This window comes from Manis javanica, chromosome 7, assembly GCF_040802235.1.
Source record: "Manis javanica isolate MJ-LG chromosome 7, MJ_LKY, whole genome shotgun sequence".
NCBI lineage: Eukaryota > Metazoa > Chordata > Mammalia > Pholidota > Manidae > Manis > Manis javanica.
In genome coordinates this window covers 104,514,640-104,533,976 of record NC_133162.1, presented here as the reverse complement: position 1 = coordinate 104,533,976, position 19,337 = coordinate 104,514,640, and positions in this window count along the sequence as shown.

Genomic DNA, 19,337 nt, shown 5'->3' with positions numbered 1-19,337 from the left:
GTTGATGTGGTTTGTGCTGGCTGACCCCAAAACCCTCTCCACCAGCTCCCTCCCCCAGCCAGCTCCAGGATGGAGTGGAGACCCAGTTCTGGCCAGTGTGGGCCCATCCCCTGGCCACAGAGATTGTCTCAAAGATTAACATATGATGTCAGAGACTCTGACATGACCCATACTGAAATCATTGTGGAACATTTTGGAAAAGAGAAGCCTTCTTCCCCCTGGGATAGCCAGATGTAAGGAAGTTGATCTGGAATTTTAAGGGTGCCTTTCTGAAGGTAAAGCCAGCAGACAAAACCAGATGCAAATTATGGGGAGAGAGGACACATTCAGATGACTCTCTCTATGCCCTCAGAGCCGCTCTGCCTAAATGACTCAACTTGGAGCCATTTTTACGTGAGTCATCTTGAGTAGTTACTTACAAGTGAAAGGGTCCTGACCAACAGTTTACATTTAGTTATTTTTTCTGTAACTGTATTAAAATTCCTCATACAAACAAATGTGAGTAAATCTGACTTATAATGATAATAAAGCTGACACTTACTGAGCACTTACTGTGTGTCAGGCACTATTCTAAGAGCTTTTCATAGCTTGCTTACTTCTCCCAATCACCTACCAGGAAGTATATCCCTATTTTACAGCTGGAGAAGCTGAGGCACTTGGTGAGCCCCCTTTCCATCAACTCCATGTTCAACACAGTAGTTTCAGGTCTTGGGTTAGGAAAATATTATGAAGACCGTGTCTCCTATTTGAGAAGAAGCCACCATTTAAGTGAGCTATTGTATATTTAAGGATTCAAAGTTTATGTCTGCTTTCAGAAGTGTCTCACTGAAGCTCTGTGAGGATAAGAATGATGGCAGCCACAATGCCAGATCACAAAGGAAAAGCCAGTGGTGGGCTGCTTCTGCATGAGAAGCTCTCTGTGCAGGAGGAAGATTAGAAGGGTTCTTTTCTCCTGCAAGATTAACTAAATAATCAAGGCTAGAATATTAGTCCCAGAAATCTAGGCTCCTGCAGAAAGAAGATGGATTAGGAAATAAGGGCACGTTGCCATGGCAGAGGAGATGGGCAGTCCGCTGTTATGCTATCTCCTGGCAACCATTTGACAAGGAGCGGCACTTGATTTTGAATTACAGGCAAGCGATCTACCACTCGGGGATCATTTGAAAGAGAACTTTAATCAAGCTTACCTTGGTGCCCCGAGAGAAGCCCGGATTTATTAATCGAAAATAAATGACAATGACAGTCATCCCTAACGTATACCTCTGGGGACCATTTCCTTGGTTTGACAGTCATGAAAGCAGTGAAGGTTTTGCTCATAAAACAGCCTTCCACTTTAGTTTTCTGAAAGCAGCATGTCCATGCCAAGGAAGGTTAAACTTTAGTTTCTAAATGCTGCCACCCAGGGACCAAACCTTGGGGAGTCGTGGAATCTGGGATACCTCCTGGAACAGAATTGCCAACAATGTTGCTGGAATGATTGGTTTGCATGAATGTATTCTTGAGCTTGCCCTGTTTCCCATCTCTTCCAGTTGTTCACAGCCAGCAGCTTCACACATACCCTTCCCTGGCCCGTGGAACTCTTGGTATGGTTTATCCAAGGTAAAGCGCCTCTTTTGTCAAGGGTGTCTGGGAGACCATCCACCATGTTATATTTATACAAGTGAAACGGGTTAAATGAGTATCAAAGGCAGACACAGGGGTAAGGAAATCACGGGAAACGGGGCACAACCCGAGGTGCGGAGGGCGGAGACACAAGGATGCAGGGCTGTGTTGTAGATCCGGTTTCCAGCACCTCAGTTCTCTCAAGCAGCCCACAACACACTATGGGAGGTTCTGCCTGCCTCCCAGAACCCCAGCCCCTCTTCTACAGGCCATAAGGTGGGGCTGGACCAGTTTACCTGCTTATTCTGCCCTAAGGACGTTTCCCTGCAGTTTTAGATGAATGGTCTCTCTCTGGGCCATCAGAACGGTGCTGGGGGCCTGGTGGTGGTGGTGATGAGTCAGACAAGTTGCCATCATCATCTGTTCACAGCCTATGAGGAGTGGATTTGTCAGGGATCTGAAATGTTTCTATTGTGAACACAAATTAAAATTTCTAGCCATCTTGGGGTGGAAGTTTTTTGATAAACATTTCACTTCACTGCCAGATAAATTGATACTAAACAAAATTGTTTTGCATCACCCTTGATACAGTAGTTTTGTACTGCAGTGATTTCTTTAGGGCTCAAAAACTCTTATGCTAATGCCCCTAGCTATTTTTCTGTTTAATATCATTTGTTGGATTTTCAGATCTTTTAACTGACCAGTTGCTGCTATCCGTGTTCCCATGGAGTCCAGAGGACTGTCAGGGACAGACTTAGAGGGACAGCCCTGGGCTATTTAAATCTACAAAAGCAGGAAGAACTGTCTGGAAACCCCAGAGTAGACACTGCAGTGGGTCTGCTTGCTGATTCTGAGTTCCAGAGAGTTCTGCAAGATTAGCACTTTGGTGGCTCTCCTTGACTCAATCTATCTTGTGTGTTGCTCAGGACTTCCAGCTATGAGACCCAATGTATTACTTCTTCAACTTTGCATGTCCTGGCCTGCCGGTAGCAAACCCATTTGCTTTTGCCACACTGTGGTCTTTATAACCTCATTGTCAGCTTTCACATACACAGCTCCCAGTCAGCATGGGCTCTGTGGCCACTCTTTCTACACTGCTCATCTTATGATTTAACTACTGAGGTCGGTGCTATCCACCAGAGAAATGGGTCTTACTGTGTGCAGCTGGTAAGCTGTATCACAGAAGTAGGTTCATTGCTCAGAGATGGATAAATTTGGGGGAAAGGAAAAGATGCAGGGGTGGCAGACTTTTCCCTGAGCAATCAAAGAGAGACGGTAGCAGAAAAGTATCCTCAGAATGTCTGAACCACCTGAGGCATTTTCCAGAACTCTTAATGAGATGCCACTTCCAGGAAAGTATGTTTTCCAGCAGTTTCACAATCAGTATAACAAAGACAAAAGTTTCTCTGCCTAGAGCAAATGTCGAAATTTTACCATACATCAGCTTCCTGCCTGTGGAATTTCCACAAGCAAATTCCTTATGGGAAAACAGTTTCCTCTCTACCTCTGAGCATGACCCTGGTACCCACCCTCCCAGTCACCTAGGCCATAGTCCAGGGATGAATGACACACATATCCTCTCCCTTGCTCTTTGCAACAAATCTGTCATCAAGTTCCATCACTCCATTCACCAATATTTTGAGTCAATCCTTATCACTCTACTTTGTTCCAGTTTCTGGTTTCTGACATTCCACCCTCCACACTGTTACCAGAGAAACTTTCTGAAAGGTTTCTCCTTGTTCATCACCAACAAGAAAAGCCCGGTTTCATTAGCTTGGCACATGCATGCAGCCTTTCTTGTGTTTGACTGCAGAGCATGAGCTATTTGTCTCCTCGGGGGCTTTTCTCCAGATTCCCCAGATTGCTTGGTGATGTCCACACAGTTGTTAGAGCTACAACAATGTGGTTGTGAATCCCAGCTTTCTACCTACTAACTCTGTGACCCTAGGCAAGTCACTCATCATTTCCTAGACTCTGCCCATCTGTAAAATGGGAATAACAACATTTAGCTTCAAAACTCACCAATAATAATGGAAATGGAACTAAGGGAAACATGATGAAGTGACTTATATTTTACACAATTTTGAGGTGTTGACTTCTATAGTAAGACTGTGCATCTCTTTTGCCAATAAAAATATTCAAGGGAATGCCCAAAGCAATCTACAGATTCAATGCAATCTCTATCAAATTACCAACAGCATTCTTCAACGAACTGGAACAAATAGTTCAAAAATTCATATGGAACCACTGAAGACCCCGAATAGCCAAAGCAATCCTGAGAAGGAAGAATAAAGTGGTGGAGGGGATCTTGCTCCCCAACTTCAAGCTCTACTACAAAGCCACAGTAATAAAGACAATTTGGTACTGGCACAAGAACAGATTCACAGACCAATGGAACAGAATAGAGACTCCAGACGTTTACCCAAACATATATGGTCAATTAATATATGATAAAGGAGCCATGGACATACAATGGGGAAATGATAGCCTCTTCAACAGCTGGTGTTGGCAAAACTGGACAGCTACATGTAAGAGAATTAAACTGGATCATTGTCTAACCCCATACACAAAAGTAAATTCGAAAAGGATCAAAGACCTGAATGTAAGTCATGACACCATAAATATCTTAGAAAAAAACATAGGTAAAAATCTCTTGGACATAAACATGAGTGACTTCTTCATGAACATATCTCCCCAGGCAAGGTAAACAAAAGCAAAAATGAACGAGTGGGACTATATCAAGCTGAAAAGCTTCTGTACAGCAAAGGACACCATCAATAGAACAAAAAGGCATCCTACAGTATGGGAGAATATATTCATAAATGACAGATCCGATAAAGGATTGACATCCAAAATATATAAAGAGCTCACACACCTCAACAAACAAAAAGCAAATAAGCCAATTAAAAAATGGGCAGAGGAGCTGAACAGACAGTTCTCCAAAGAAGAAATTCAGATGGCCAACAGACACATGAAAAGATGCTCCACATCGCTAATCACCCGAGAAATGCAAATTAAAACCACAATGAGATATCACCTCACACCAGTAAGAATCGCCACCATCCAAAAGACAAACAACAACAAATGTTGGTGAGGTTGTGGAGAAAGGGGAACCCCTCCTACATTGCTGGTGGGAATGTAAATTAGTTCAACCATTGTGGAAAGCAGTATGGAGGTTCCTCAAAAAGCTCAAAATAGAAATACCATTTGATCCAGGGATTCCACTTCTAGGAATTTGCCCTAAGAATGCAGCACTCCAGTTTGAAAAAGACAGATGCACCCCTATGTTTATCACAGCACTATTTGCAATAGCCAAGAAATGGAAGCAACCTAAATGTCCATCGGTAGATGAATGGATAAAGAAGATGTGGTACATATACTCAATGTAATATTATTCAGCCATAAGAAGAAAACAAATCCTACCATTTTCAACAACATGGATGGATAGAGGGTATTATGCTCAGTTAAATAAGCCAGGTGGAGAAAGACAAGTACCAAATGATTTCACTCATCTGTGAAGTATAAGAACAAAGAAAAAACTGAGGGAACAAAACAGCAGCAGAATTACAGAACCCAAGAATGGACTAACAGTTACCAAAGGGAAAGGGACTGGGGAGGATGGTTGGGAGGGGAGGGATAAGGTGGGGGAAAAAGAAAGGGGGCCTTACGATTAGCATGTATAATATTGGGGGAGTCACAGGGAGGGCTGTGCACCACAGAGAAGACAAGTAGTGACTCTGCAGTATTCTACTACGTTGATGGACAGTGACTGTAATGGGGTGTATGGGGGGGACTTGGTGAAGGGGGGAGCCTAGTAAACATAATGTCCCTCATGTAATTGTAGATTAATAATACCAAAATTAAAAAAAAATATTCAAGGGATGAAATCGTCTTGTAAAGGTTACACAACATGGTGGTTATGAGCATAGGCTCTGGAGCCAGAATGCCTGGTTTATATCCAGCTTACCCACTTACTCACTGGGTGACTGTGGGAAAGTTACTCAACCTTTCTGTGCGTACTGATTTGTACAGTAATGATGGCCATAATACTTACCTCCACGGTTGTCCTAACAGTGAAATGAGTAACATGTGTGTAGTATTTGCAATAGTGCCAACACATAAAGCATGCTGCCTAGGAGTTTGAAGGGGTTAGTAACAGATGGCAGAATGCAGTAAATGAGTTACATCTGTCTGTGTCCTCTGCCTTCCCATGTGCTACCTAGGGTTTTGGTGGATCAGATGAGGTGATATGGGAGTGGCACCTGGCCCATAGTGAACACATAGTGCCTGCTGAAAAAATGCAAATTCCCCTCCCTTCTGCCTTCCTTGCCTTTCAAGCCTCAGTTTGAGGACATTTCCTTTGTAGAGGCTTTCCTGACCCCGAGGCTGATCTGGGCCACTCCCCAACTTTTTCCTGTGTTTGAACACTTTTCACACTGCAGTGTCATTGCTGGTTTACCTTCCTGTTCTACACCAGACTCTAAGACTTCATTAACTTTGCAGGTAATGATTGTCTTAATTTATCTTTATATTTCTAGCATTTAGCATAGTACTTGACAAAGAGCAGGGGTTCAATATATATTTGCTGTATTTTGTGTGAATAAATATGACCTCCGCTTTCAAGCAGCTTATAACATGTTTAGGGTACAAAGATACGAATATTTGAAAGTTTAATCCCATTTTCAAATGTAAAGACCTGTTTTTGGCAATATAACAGGTGTAACAAGCAGCATGGGGTGATGACTCAAGCATGGGAAAATGGTCAGGAGACTTGACTGGAAAGCCAGCACTGCCACTGACATCCTGTGAGATTCTGGGATAGGTGCCTAACCCTTCTGAGGTGAGGTCCCCTTAGCTGTAAACATAAGGGAAATAATGCCAGGTTACATGAAAATGCTTGGTAAACACAGTAGTAACTAAGTGTCGACTTGGGGTAGATTGTCAATCCTAGGGAAATTCAGAGAGCGAAGGAATCTGCCTTGGCCTCTGTGGTTCCCTAAGACTTTATGGAAGACGCAGTGTTTGAACTGAGTTTTGAGGGGATGGGCAGAAATTAGGCAAACAGAGAAGAAGCTGTAATATTTTCTGCAGGCATAATATCTTGATAAGAAAAAAGTGAAAGGAAATGAAGAGACAGATGGGAAAGAATCAGATTTCCTTATGTTATTGTCCACAATGAGTAATTAAAAGAAAAGGTGGGTTGGCTTTCACTGCTGGCATTTAATTCATCTATTAACCTTGAAAGAAATTGGGAAAACACTGTAATCTATTAAAAACAAGCAGCGCGACAGAAGGGTCTCCTCAACCCTGGCGAAAACTGTGACTCTGAGTAATTTCAATGAAATTAACCTTTCAAAAATAGCATGCTATTGTTGAGTTTAAGACAAACCAAAACAGTAGGTATGAAGATAGTTAAGCTAATAAATGGTCTTACTGCTTTGAAGTTTAATTTAGTTGCTTGAGTGAATTTTGATTTTCTAGATCCATAACTCATAAAAACTTCTTTAAAAAATAAAGACAGTTGTTTTGTAGTTTTGAAGAACCAAAAGTAACATAAAAACAATATTATTATTATTGCATAACTGTATTTTCTTTCTCTTTTTTTTTACAATGTGATATTACGTGGGGAGCTTAAACAATTCAAAAATAAAAACAAAAGAAAATTAGATTAGCCTCTAAATTCTCTTGAGTCCACAATCTGTCTCTGGCTCCTTTACTTTCTGCATAGCAATAGCCTAAAAGAAAAAGATAAAAGAAATCGGATTGCAACTGCAGGGCCTCCAGCATCTGTTTTTACATGCTCTTGCACCTGGTCTACATTTTGTGATGCTGTAGACTTACCTAGTAACAGTACTTCTAGAAATCATCCTTTTGGTTAACCTTTGGCCAATTATCATTGACTGACAGATCCTGTTACTAATGCATGTTGCCCCCTAGTGGAAAACCACAGGTCCAGACACATTTGCGACCCCTTATTGGGCACAGTGCGATTTTCAGAGCACTGTCTGTCTGTAATGGAAGAGAGGTGAACCCCAAGATTCAAGCTGCTCTGTCATACCTGGTTGTGGTTGGACAGAATGATGGTCCCACTAAAAATGCCCATGTCCTAAACCCTGGAACCCGTGAATATGTTACTTACACAGCAAGAGGAACTTTGCAAATGTCATTAAGGATATTGAGATGGGTAGTTAGCCTGGATTACCAGGTGGGCCCAGTGTAATCACAAGGATCCTTATTAAGGGGAGACAGGAGGGCCAGAGTGAGAGAAGGCAATGTGTAGGCAGAAGAGAGAGAAAGTTGAAGATGCTTTGCTACTGGCTGTGAAGCAGAGGAAGGGTCCATGGCAGCAGGCAGCTTGTAAAAGCTGGAAAAAGCAGGGAAACGGGTTCTCCTCTAGAATTTCCAGAAAGATCTCAGGCCACACCTTGATTTTAGCCCAGTGAAAACCATCTTGGATTCCAGGACTGTAATATAAGAAGTTTGTGTTGTTTTAAGCCACCAAGTTAGGGGTAATTTGTTACAGAAGGGATGGCAAACTAACTGGCTGGACTTAGGGAAAGGACGAGCACCTCTGGAGCGTGCTGCTAGGGAGGCCTGAACCCTGACCCTGGTGCTGCTGCATCTGGGCTGATCACTTAGAGAGAATGGGAAACAGGCTCATGAAAATCATCACATGAAAAGGCGCTTAAAGAAGGGAAATGTCACTTTCTCTGGTCCAACATGAAGTCAACTGAGGTGACATTTTTCTTTTAAGAAATGTTAGATATGTCACATGTGCAATGTAGAAAACCTGAAAGTATAGAAAAACAAGGAAAAGCATAACTCAACTGCTCAGAAAACCATTATTTAACATTTTTCTTTTGCGGTTGTTAAGATTATAGAGCAGAAGTAATTTTGAGTTTCTTTTTTATTTGATGTTATATCACAGGCATTTCCCACATAACTATAAATCCTCTGAAGATACTGCTTTTAATAGTGACACAATACTCAGCCAATTTTCATATACTAAAATTGCTTTCATGCTGCTAGATTATTGATTTAAGCTGTTTGGGATTTCCAGCACAATGAATAACAAAGTAGTAAATGGTTTTATGTGAAAATCTTAGTCTGAATTTTGGATTATTTACTTAAGATAGATATCCAAAGGTGGAATATTTCTAGTTCTATAAAACTTACTGAAAAATTATTTTCCATTAGGTTTGTACTAATTTCCTCTTGTTAGTACTTTATATTGGCTGGTAAATATGCATATAGCAATCTTAGATCAGTGACTTTCAAATAAATTTTATTGACTCATCCTGAAACATACTTTTCATATTGTAAGCCAATACACACACAAACTGAAACAAAGCTTTCTTTCAATATACAATGCAGGACTATGACGTTATGTATTTCTATTATCTATTTTTTTAAAATGCTGATTTTGATTCATAAGGTGATTTCTGGGCCTATGAATGGGTCATGACCTAGTTTGAAGCTACAGTGGGCTCAGCTAAGTGTAATTCATATATGCTTATATGTATAAGGATCACAGGAACTACTCTTCTAAAAATATCTCAAACTCCAACTTTCCTGCCACTTCCAGAAACATGTTGATATGATGAAATGATCATAGCACTAGATAAAAACAACTTCTGCATGGAACAGCTGACCAACCTTCTAAAAACCTGAATTTAGTTATGCCTCAGAACCTAAATGTCATCCCCATTAGTTCCACATTCTGGATGTTTGTTAATTCACGAAATTCTCACAGCTTCACACCTTGTGATATCCATGCCTTTAATAATGGAAGAAGAAGTGGTGGCAGCAGATCCTTAAAATTCTGAATTCTGTGGGATTTTAATATAAATTGCACCTTTGGCGTTATCAACAGTTTTGTATATCTGTGAGTTTTTCTAGTCAGTCTTCAGAAAAAGATTTAGATTTCCCAGCTAACATCTGGGAAAGGCAAATGAACAAGTAGTGGGCTTTTAAAAATAGAGAAAAGGACATAGAAGAAAGAAACTGTCTATTTTTAGATAGATGTCAGATTAATATTTTGGATTCAGGATTAGAAGAAATTACTTCTCATGTGTTAAGTGCTACCATTGTGATGAAATACATTTTTAAATTATCTACCAGCAAGTATATCAAAAGCTTACTGCAGGCCATTTAGCTCTAGATTTTATGAGAGATTTAAATGCCAAATATTTTATGAAACATTGTATTTTTTTTTGAGAGAGCATCTCTCATATTTATTGATCAAATGGTTGTTAACAACAATAAAATTCAGTATAGGGGGGTCAATGCTCAATGTACAATCATTAATCCATCTCAAGCCTAACTCTCGTCAGTCTCCAATCTTCTGAAGCATAACGAACAAGTTCTTACATGGTGAACGAATTCTTACATAGTGATCACGCATTATGAACTATAAACAATCAGGTCAAATATGAATATTCATTTGATTTTTATACTTGATTTATATGTTGATGAAACATTGTATTTTTTATTGCTATTCTAGTTTTTTCCAGCTGGAAACTAAATGGAGAATATTAGAAGAAAGACAACAATGCAAAACAGTCGGATGTTAAAGATTATGGAAAAAATGCCTGCAAAAATTAAGGTACCTCTTATTTATGATTCACTTTTCCTTCAAGGAATTCAAAGCACTTCACAGATATCGTCCTCATTAATTTTCACAGTTCTTTAGTGTCAGAAACTGACAAAACAATCTTATATCCACTGTATAGACAGAGATTTAGGAGCAAGGAAGGAAAAGAAGGGCTATGCCCAAAGGATCTGCCCTGTTTTAGAAGTGTGGAAAAAAAGCTTACAGTTTTTATTCTGAATCACCATCTCAAACATCTCCCTACCTTTGATCACAAATCCCTTGAGAGTTCTGAGACCAAAGTTTGTTACACAGCACCACTTCAGGGGTTGCTCCAAGCACTTTGCAGATATGAACTCAATATTCATAACAAGCTTCTGAAGTGGCTATGATTATTATTCCATTTTACTGAGTAGGAGATATAGGTACTGATACATAAATGACTTGCCTGATGTCATAGCTATTCAGTGGTAGAACCAAGATCCGCCACTTGCCTGTTGGGCATCAGGGCCTTGACCATTACACTCTGTTGCCTCCCATGCTATGTGAAGTAAGAGTGTCCTTAGCCTTTTATTTTGAAAGCCAACCTTCCCTATAATGTTGTATTGTCTGCTATTTTGGAGCATATTTTTGGACATGACTTTTTAAATTTCAAGTGTAATTGACATACAATATTATATTCGTTTTAGATGTACAACATAGTGATTTGACACTTCTACATACTGTGAAATAGTCACCACAATGTCTAATTCCCATCTACCACCTGCAAAGTTAATACAGTATTACTGACTATATTCACCATGCTGTATGTTGCATCCCGTGACTTACTCCCTTTATAACTAGAGGTCTGTACCTCTTAGCCCCTTTCACCCCTTTTGCATGCCACCCTGCTCCCAACCCTCCTGGCAACTACCAGTTGTTCTCTGTATCTGTGAGTCTGGGTTTTGTTTTATTTGTTAGATTCCACATCTGAGTGACCTTTTGCCCTCTTTCCCTTTTGCCTTTCATATGTTTTGCTCTTAACCAAGTTCTCTTGATGATCCAAGCTTTGCTTCTTAATTAAAGGGAAAATTTCTGAATTTAGAAAATACCCTTGTGACACCACAAAACTCAGCTTTCAAGATGATTATCTTCACTGTGGACTACGATTTGAAAGCTATGATTTCTTCAATCCCAGTGGGGTCACTTTCTCTCTGAAACAAAGAACCATTGAAGAACTTTTGAAGTAACAGATGGGAAAGTCACTCACCAACAAGACTTACCAGGAATGATAAATAGCATTCCTTGTTTGAAATATCAGTATTAGAGAATACTGAGACTTCAACTTTAAAACCATAATTATAGATTACTTATAAGAGTAGACTGATATTATGGGTAAATACACCTGAACCAACTCTTAAAAATTACATCATAAACCACTGGCCTGGCCCTGTCTTTATCTTGCTTCTTTCTGCAGTCTGTCCTTGACCGCCTCTAACAAAAGTATCTTTTTCTTTTGCTGTCTTAAATCCTTTGACTTTCTATCACTATCAGGATTAAGTTCAATTTCCTCTGTGATGTGGGCTTGGCCCAAAGCTTCAGCTCTCTGTGTTGCCATCCCCACACGCCCACATTCCTCTTCCCCCAATGCATCCTAACCTCCAGCTACCAAAGAGCCGAATTCCCTGGAGTCCCCCTCTGCCTCCTGCAGTCACATTAACACATGTGCCATCAACCTCCTCAGAGACCTTTCCTCCTGACCGCTCAGCTTGTCCCTTAAGACTCAGCCCAAGTGACATCACCCCAGGGAGACTGTCCTTTATAGCCTCCACATATATTCCAAGTTTGACATGTCTCCTCCAGGCTCTCTGAGGCCCTGTTATCCTAGTAATTACCAAGCTGTGTTTTAATTGTCTGTTTTTCTATTTCTTTCCAGTGTCATTCTCCCATCAACACACACAGATGATGAATTCCAAAAGGCCATAACTTGTGTTGTCATCTCTGTATCTTCAGAATCTAGCACAAGTGTTTGGAAGACATTAGATGCTCAGAAAGTTTTTTTACTGGGAAAAAGAAAGGGAGGAAGAGGGAATTTAGAGTATGTCAAGGCTCAGAAGAAACAAGCATTAAGCCTGATAATGTTCCAATAATTGGTACTAACAAATTGACTAGAATGGCAGATGTTCAATCCTAAAGGCATGGACTTCAGTTCCATATTTGATCCGTAGCTGCTAGCATGTTCTATTTTGCCTTTGCTATTAACTCAGTTCTTAGCAAGACTGGGTTACAGTTCCTAATACCATGTCTGGGATTTGACAAGAACACAATACCTATTCGCTAATTAACTTGTCCACCTTCCCATTCTGCCTCCCAGGACAAAGTCAGCTAGGGCCCCCTTAACCTGTGGTAGTGAGGCCCTCATCTTAAATTTTCTCTTTGTATGGGGTTTCTATGCTCCTAAACAGTCACACCATCAAAATGGATTTCAAGATATGGATCGTAGAGAAATGCAAGAACAAACAGACACCACGGCAGAGGAACTAACAGAAGATGACTTGATGGAGATGAGGGTTTCCAACCAGTGCCGGACAATGAGGAAGGAGACGCATAAGCAGCAGTGCCAGAAAGCAGATTGACATCAGACAGTCTGGTAGAGGATTCCAGCTCTTCAGACTGCTTTTGACTTCTTTTACGGTATGGACCGTTCCATGATACAGGTATTGAAACTAAGCGAACCATGGAAGAAGGCTTGGTATCATATAGAAACATTTTTAGAGAAATGAAAAAGCAAAAACAGAAATTATGATATATTTCCTTAGTTCCCCGAGCATGCCTGCCTCTCCTGCCTCCCCTTCCACCTCCTCCATCTTCTACCTCCACCACCCCCGACGCAGCCAGACCAGCCCACCTCCTCCTCCTCCCGCCCAGCCTGCTCAGCGTGAAGACGACAAGGATGAAGGCCTTTATCATCACCCACTTCCACTTAATGAATAGTGAATAATTGTCATGCAGTTAATAAACTTATATGTAGCGCATGGGTGTGTCTTTGTATGAAAATCTAATAACTGTACAGGAGCAACTGTATGAGACGTTTTTATGTCGTCATTGCCATGGAATGGCGTAGAATATCATGTGCAAGGCTTGAATGGAAGTGGATAGCCTATTCTTAGATAGGCAGAAGGTAAGTGATATTTAATATAAAACTGATAATTTGTTGGTTTTCTTACTGTTTTATAACTTCTCTTTCAAAGAATTATATTACCACACAGTATGCCTCTCTCATAACTGTAGAAAGTGTGTAACAGCCTATCATCACAGGTAAGTGGTTTTTAAGAAAATGTAACAATGTTTCCAACACTGTATTATGAATATGACTGCAATATTGTATGCCGTCAAAATTTTATAATGATTCATTTATTAGTGTATAGGCTAGAACCGTGAAACAATTGTATCAATTATACTAGGCTACCATAAAGCGATTATATTGCTGCTTCTTTGTTATCAATGTGTAAATAGTTTTATCTGTCAAGAAATATGGATTTCTTTTTCACATTATCTTTTCAATTTTTTTGTCTAGTGTTAGTAATACATATAACATTAATAGTATTCTGAATTGTATGATGATATTAATGTAGCCACTGATAGACAATTCATGTTACAAACATGATGCAAACTTATGCTATGGATAAATACAGTACAGTTCTGTAAATGTTTTTTTCTTATGATTTTCTTAATAACATTTTGTTTTTCTCATTTATTATAAGAATACAGCATATAATACATATGGCATAAAAATATGTTTTAACTGTTTATATTATCAATAAGGCTTCTTGTGGAGCCTTACAAGGCTATTTAGTTAAATTTTTGGAAAGTCAAAAGTTTTACATGAATTTTCAACTGTTCAGATAGTCAACACTCCTTATGCCTATACTGTTCATGGACCAACTGTACCTTCTTCTTATTTCTGGAAGTCTCTAAAGGGGTATCTCACAGCTGCTTACAGACCTGTTTATCCACTGGTTACAATGCGCATCATTGTGTTCTTTCTTTTTATCCACCACATTCTGTCATGTTCTGGCTCCCCTTGGCCAAATCCATTACTCTAGAAACTTCCTAAGGAAACCTCACTGCTTACAGCCATTGATGATGGTGCCCTATTGCAAACTAACCTCAGGTATGGTTTTGAGAGATTTCAGTGGCTCCCACAATGTTGTTTTATTAAAACAAACCTCAGATCAAAGTCTGCTACCCCTGGATACATTATTGCATGAATATTCATTAGCAAGTATTAGGAACCAAAAAGGCCCCCAAAACCTCTTCTGTAAGTTCAAAGAAGTTCAGTTCTCTGCCATTTAAGTTACTCTGACCACGTTTCTGCCCAAAATTTCACTTGAGAGGTTCACTCCAACTTCTGGAGGCAGGATTCAGGTAGGGTTAGGTTTGGCTTTGGTAAGCAGAAACCCTCTGAAATAATGGCTGGATATGGAATCTTTAAGGATCAGTTCTTCCTCAAGGTGCAGGATTCTTCCTGATTATAAAGGATAGGATATGTCACTAAACGTTTTATTTAGTCTGCATATCTTAAATACCATTATTTTCCCTAAGTAGAATGAATTTCTAACTATCAGTCATGTTAATCAACAAGTCACTAATCCCATCATTGAAAAGCAATTTCTTATTTCTTTTTATAGTAGAATTGACACACAATAGTCTATTAATTTCAGGTATACATTTTAGTACTTTGATGTTTTTATATACTACCAAATAATCACTATGATTACTCTAGGTACCATCTATCACCATACAAAGTTACCATCTATCACCATACAAAGTTATTATGAATACATTGACTATGTTCCCTATGCTGTTCATTACATCGTGACTTATTTATTGTATGACTGGAAGTTTGAACCTCTTATGCCCTTCACCTGTTTTGCCCACCCCCCAACCAGTCCCCACTCTGGTAAACCAACCTTTTTGTTACCTGTATTTATGAATCTGTTTCTGTTTTGTTTTGTTTGTTCATTTGTTTTCTTTTTAGATTCCACATATAAGTGAAATCATACAATACTTGTCTTTCTCTATATGACTTATTTCACATAGGATCATAACCTCTAGGTATCCATGTTGTCACAAATGGCATTATTTCATTCTTTTTTATGGATGATTAGTATTTCACTGTATATATACCACATCTATATCAATTCTTCTATCAGTGGACACTCATGCTGCTCCCATATCTTTGCTATTATAAATAATGCTACAATGACCATATGGGTGCATATATCTCTTCAGATTGGTGTTTTCACTTTCTTTGTATACATACCCAGAAGCAGAACTGCTGGATCATATGGTAGTTTTATTTATAATTTTTTCAGGAACCTCCATACTGTTTCCCACAGTGGCTACACCAATTTACATTCCCACCAACAGTGCATGACGGTTCTCTTTTCTCCACATCCTTGCCAACAATTGTTATTTCTTGTCTTTTTGATAAATAGCCATTTTCATTATGATATTTCACTGTGGTATTGATTTAAATTTCCCTGATGATTAGTGATATTAAATATCTTTTCATGTGTCGGCCATTTGTATGTCTTCTTTGGAAAAATGATGATTCAAGTCCTCTGCCCATTTTTTTTAATTAACATTCTTAGATTAACATGTTTAATCTTAGATGTTGCTGCCTCGGGTAACTTTCAAAAAGTGAGTTTGCCTCTCCAAGCTTCAGGTTCTGCAGGAGGGCCTCAAGCCTTCTCTATCTCTCTCTTTTTTTTTTCTGGTATCATTAATCTACAATTACATGAAGAACATTATGTTTACTAAGCTCCCCCCTTCACCAAGTCCCCCCCACATACCCCTTCACAGTCACTGTCCATCAGCGTAGTAAGATGCTGTAAGATCACTACTTGTCTTCTCTGTGTTGCACAGCCCTCCCCGTGCCCCCCACCCAACTATACATGCTAATCATAATGCCCTCTTTCTTTTTCCCCACCCTTGTCCCTCCCTTCCCACCCATCCTCCCCAGTCCCTTTCCCTTTGGTAACTATTAGTTCATTCTTGGGTTCTGTGATTTGCTGCTGTTTTGTTCCTTCAGTTTTCCTTTGTTCATATATCCCACATATGAGTGAAATCATTTGGTACTTTCTTTCTCCATGTGGCTTATTCCACTGAGCATAATACCCTCTAGCTCCATCCATGTTGTTGCAAATGGTAGGATGTGTTTTTTTCTTATGGCTGAGTAATATTCCATTGTGTATATGTACCACATTTTCTTTATCCATTCATCTACTGATGGACATTTAGGTTGCTTCCATATCTTGGCTATTGTAAATAGTGCAGTGATAAACATAGGGGTGCATCTGTCTTTTTCAAATTGGAGTGCTGGATTCTTAGGGCAAATTCCCAGAAGTGGAATTCCTGGGTCAAATGGTATTTCTATTTTGAGCATTCTAAGAAACCTCCATACTGCTTTCCACAATAGTTGAACTAATTTACATTCCCACCAGCAGTGTAGGAGGGTTACCCTTTCTCCACAAACTCGCCAACATTTGTTGTTGTTTGTCTTTTCGATGATGGCGATCCTTACTGGTGTGAGGTGATATCTTATTGTGATTTTAATTTGCATTTCTCTGATGATTAGCAATGTGGAGCATCTTTTCATGTGCCCGTTGGCCATGTGGATTTCTTCTTTAGAGAACTGTCTATTCAGCTCCTCTGCCCATTTTTTAATTGGCTTATTTCCTTTTTGTTTGTTGAGGTGTGTGAGCTCTTTATATATTTTGGATGTCAATGCTTTATCGGATCTGTCATTTATGAATACATTCCCCCATACTGTAGGATGCCTTTTTGTTCTATTGATGGTATCCTTTGCTGTACAAAAGCTTTTTAGCTTGATATAGTCCCACTTGTTCATTTTTGCGTTTGTTTCCCTTGCCTGGGGAGATATGTTCGTGAAGAAGTTACTCATGTTTATGTCCATGAGATTTTTGCTTATGTTTTTTTCTAAGAGTTTTATGGTTTCATTACTTACATGCAGGTCTTTGATCCATTTCGAATTTACTTTTGTGTATGGAGTTAGACAGTGGCCCACTTTCATTCTCTTACATGTAGCTGTCCAGTTTTGCCAGCACCATCTGTTGAAGAGACTGTCATTTCCCCATTGTATGTCCATGGCTCCTTTATCGTATAATATATGTTTGGGTTAATGTCTGGAGTCTCTTTCTGTTCCACTGGCCTGTGGCTCTGTTCTTGTGCCAGTGCCAAACTGTCTTGATTACTGTGGCTTTGTAGTAAAGCTTGAAGTTGGGGAGAGAGATCCCCCCTACTTTATTCTTCCTTCTCAGGATTGCTTTGGCTATTCGGGGTCTTCAGTGGTTCCATATGAATTTTTGAACTATTTGTTCCAGTTCTTTGAAGAATGCTGTTGGTAACTTGATAGGGATTGCATCGAATCTGTATATTGCTTTGGGCAGGATGGCCATTTTGACGATATTAATTCTTCCTAGCCAGGAGCATGGGATGAGTTTCCATTTGTTAGTGTCCTCTTTAATTTCTCTTAAGAGTGTCTTGTAGTTTTCAGGGTATAGGTCTTTCACTTCCTTGGTTAGGTTTATTCCTAGGTATTTATTCTTTTTGATGCTATTGTGAATGGAATTGTTTTCCTGATTTCTCTTTCTATTAGTTCATTTTTAGTGTACAGGAAAGCCACAGATTTCTGTATGTTAATTTTGTATCCTGCAACTTTGCTGTATTCCAATATCAGTTCTAGTAGTTTTGCAGTGGAGTCTTTAGGGTTTTTTATGTACTGTATCATGTCATCTGCAAATAGTGACAGCTTGACTTCTTCTTTACCAATCTGGATTCCTTGTATTTCTTTGTTTTGTCTAATTGCTGTGGCTAGGACCTCCAGTACTATGTTGAATAACAGTGGGGAGAGTGGGCATCCCTGTCTTGTTCCCCATCTCAGAGGAAAAGCTTTCAGCCTCTTGCTGTTCAGTATGATGTTAGCTGTGGGTTACCATATATGGCCTTTATTATGTTGAGGTACTTGCCCTCTATTCCCATTTTGTTGAGAGTTTTTATCTTGAATGTATGCTGAATTTTGTCGAATGCTTTTTCAGCATCCATGGAGATGATCATGTGGTTTTTGTCCTTCTTTTTGTTGATGTGGTGGATGATGTTGATGGATTTCTGAATGTTGTACCATCCTTGCATCCCTGGGATGAATCCCACTTGGTCATGATATATGATCCTTTTGATGTATTTTTGAATTCGGTTTGCTAATATTTTGTTGAGTTTTTGCATCTGTGTTCATCAGGGATATTGTTCCATAGTCTTCTTTTCTGGTGGGGTCTTTGCCTGGTTTTGGTATTAGGGTGATGCTGGCTTCATAGAATGAGTTTGGGAGTATTCCCTCCTCTTCTATTTTTTGGAAAACTTTATGGAGAATGGGTATTATGTCCTCTCTGTATGTCTGATAAAATTCAGAGGTAAATCCATCTGGCCTGGGGGTTTTGTTCTTGGGTAGTTTTTTGATTACCGCTTCAATTTCGTTGCTGGTCTGTTTAGATTTTCTGTTTCTTTCTGGGTCAGTCTTGGAAAGTTGTATTTTTCTAGGAAGTTGTCCATTTCTTCTAGGTTTTCCAGCTTGTTAGCATATAAGTTTTCATAGTATTCTCTAATAATTCTTTGTATTTCTGTGGGGTCTGTTGTGATGATTTTTCCTTTCTCATTTCTGACTCAGTTGATGTATGTTGACTCTCTTTTTCTCTTAGTAAGTCTGGCTAACGGCTTATCTATTTTGTTTATTTTCTCAAAGAACCAGCTCTTGGTTTCATTGATTTTTTCTACTGTTTTATTTTTTTCAATTTTATTTATTTCTTCTCTGATCTTTATTATGTCCCTCCATCTACTGACCTTAGGCCTCATTTGTTCTTCTTTTTCCCATTTTGATAATTGTGACATTAGACTATTCATTTGGGATTGTTCTTCCTTCTTTAAATATGCCTGGATTGCTATGTACTTCCCTCTTAAGACTGCTTTTGCTGTGTCCCACAGAAGTTGGGGCTTTGTGTTGTTGTTGTCATTTGTTTCCATATATTGCTGGATCTCTATTTTAATTTGGTTATTGATCCATTGATTATTTAGGAGCATGTTGTTAAGC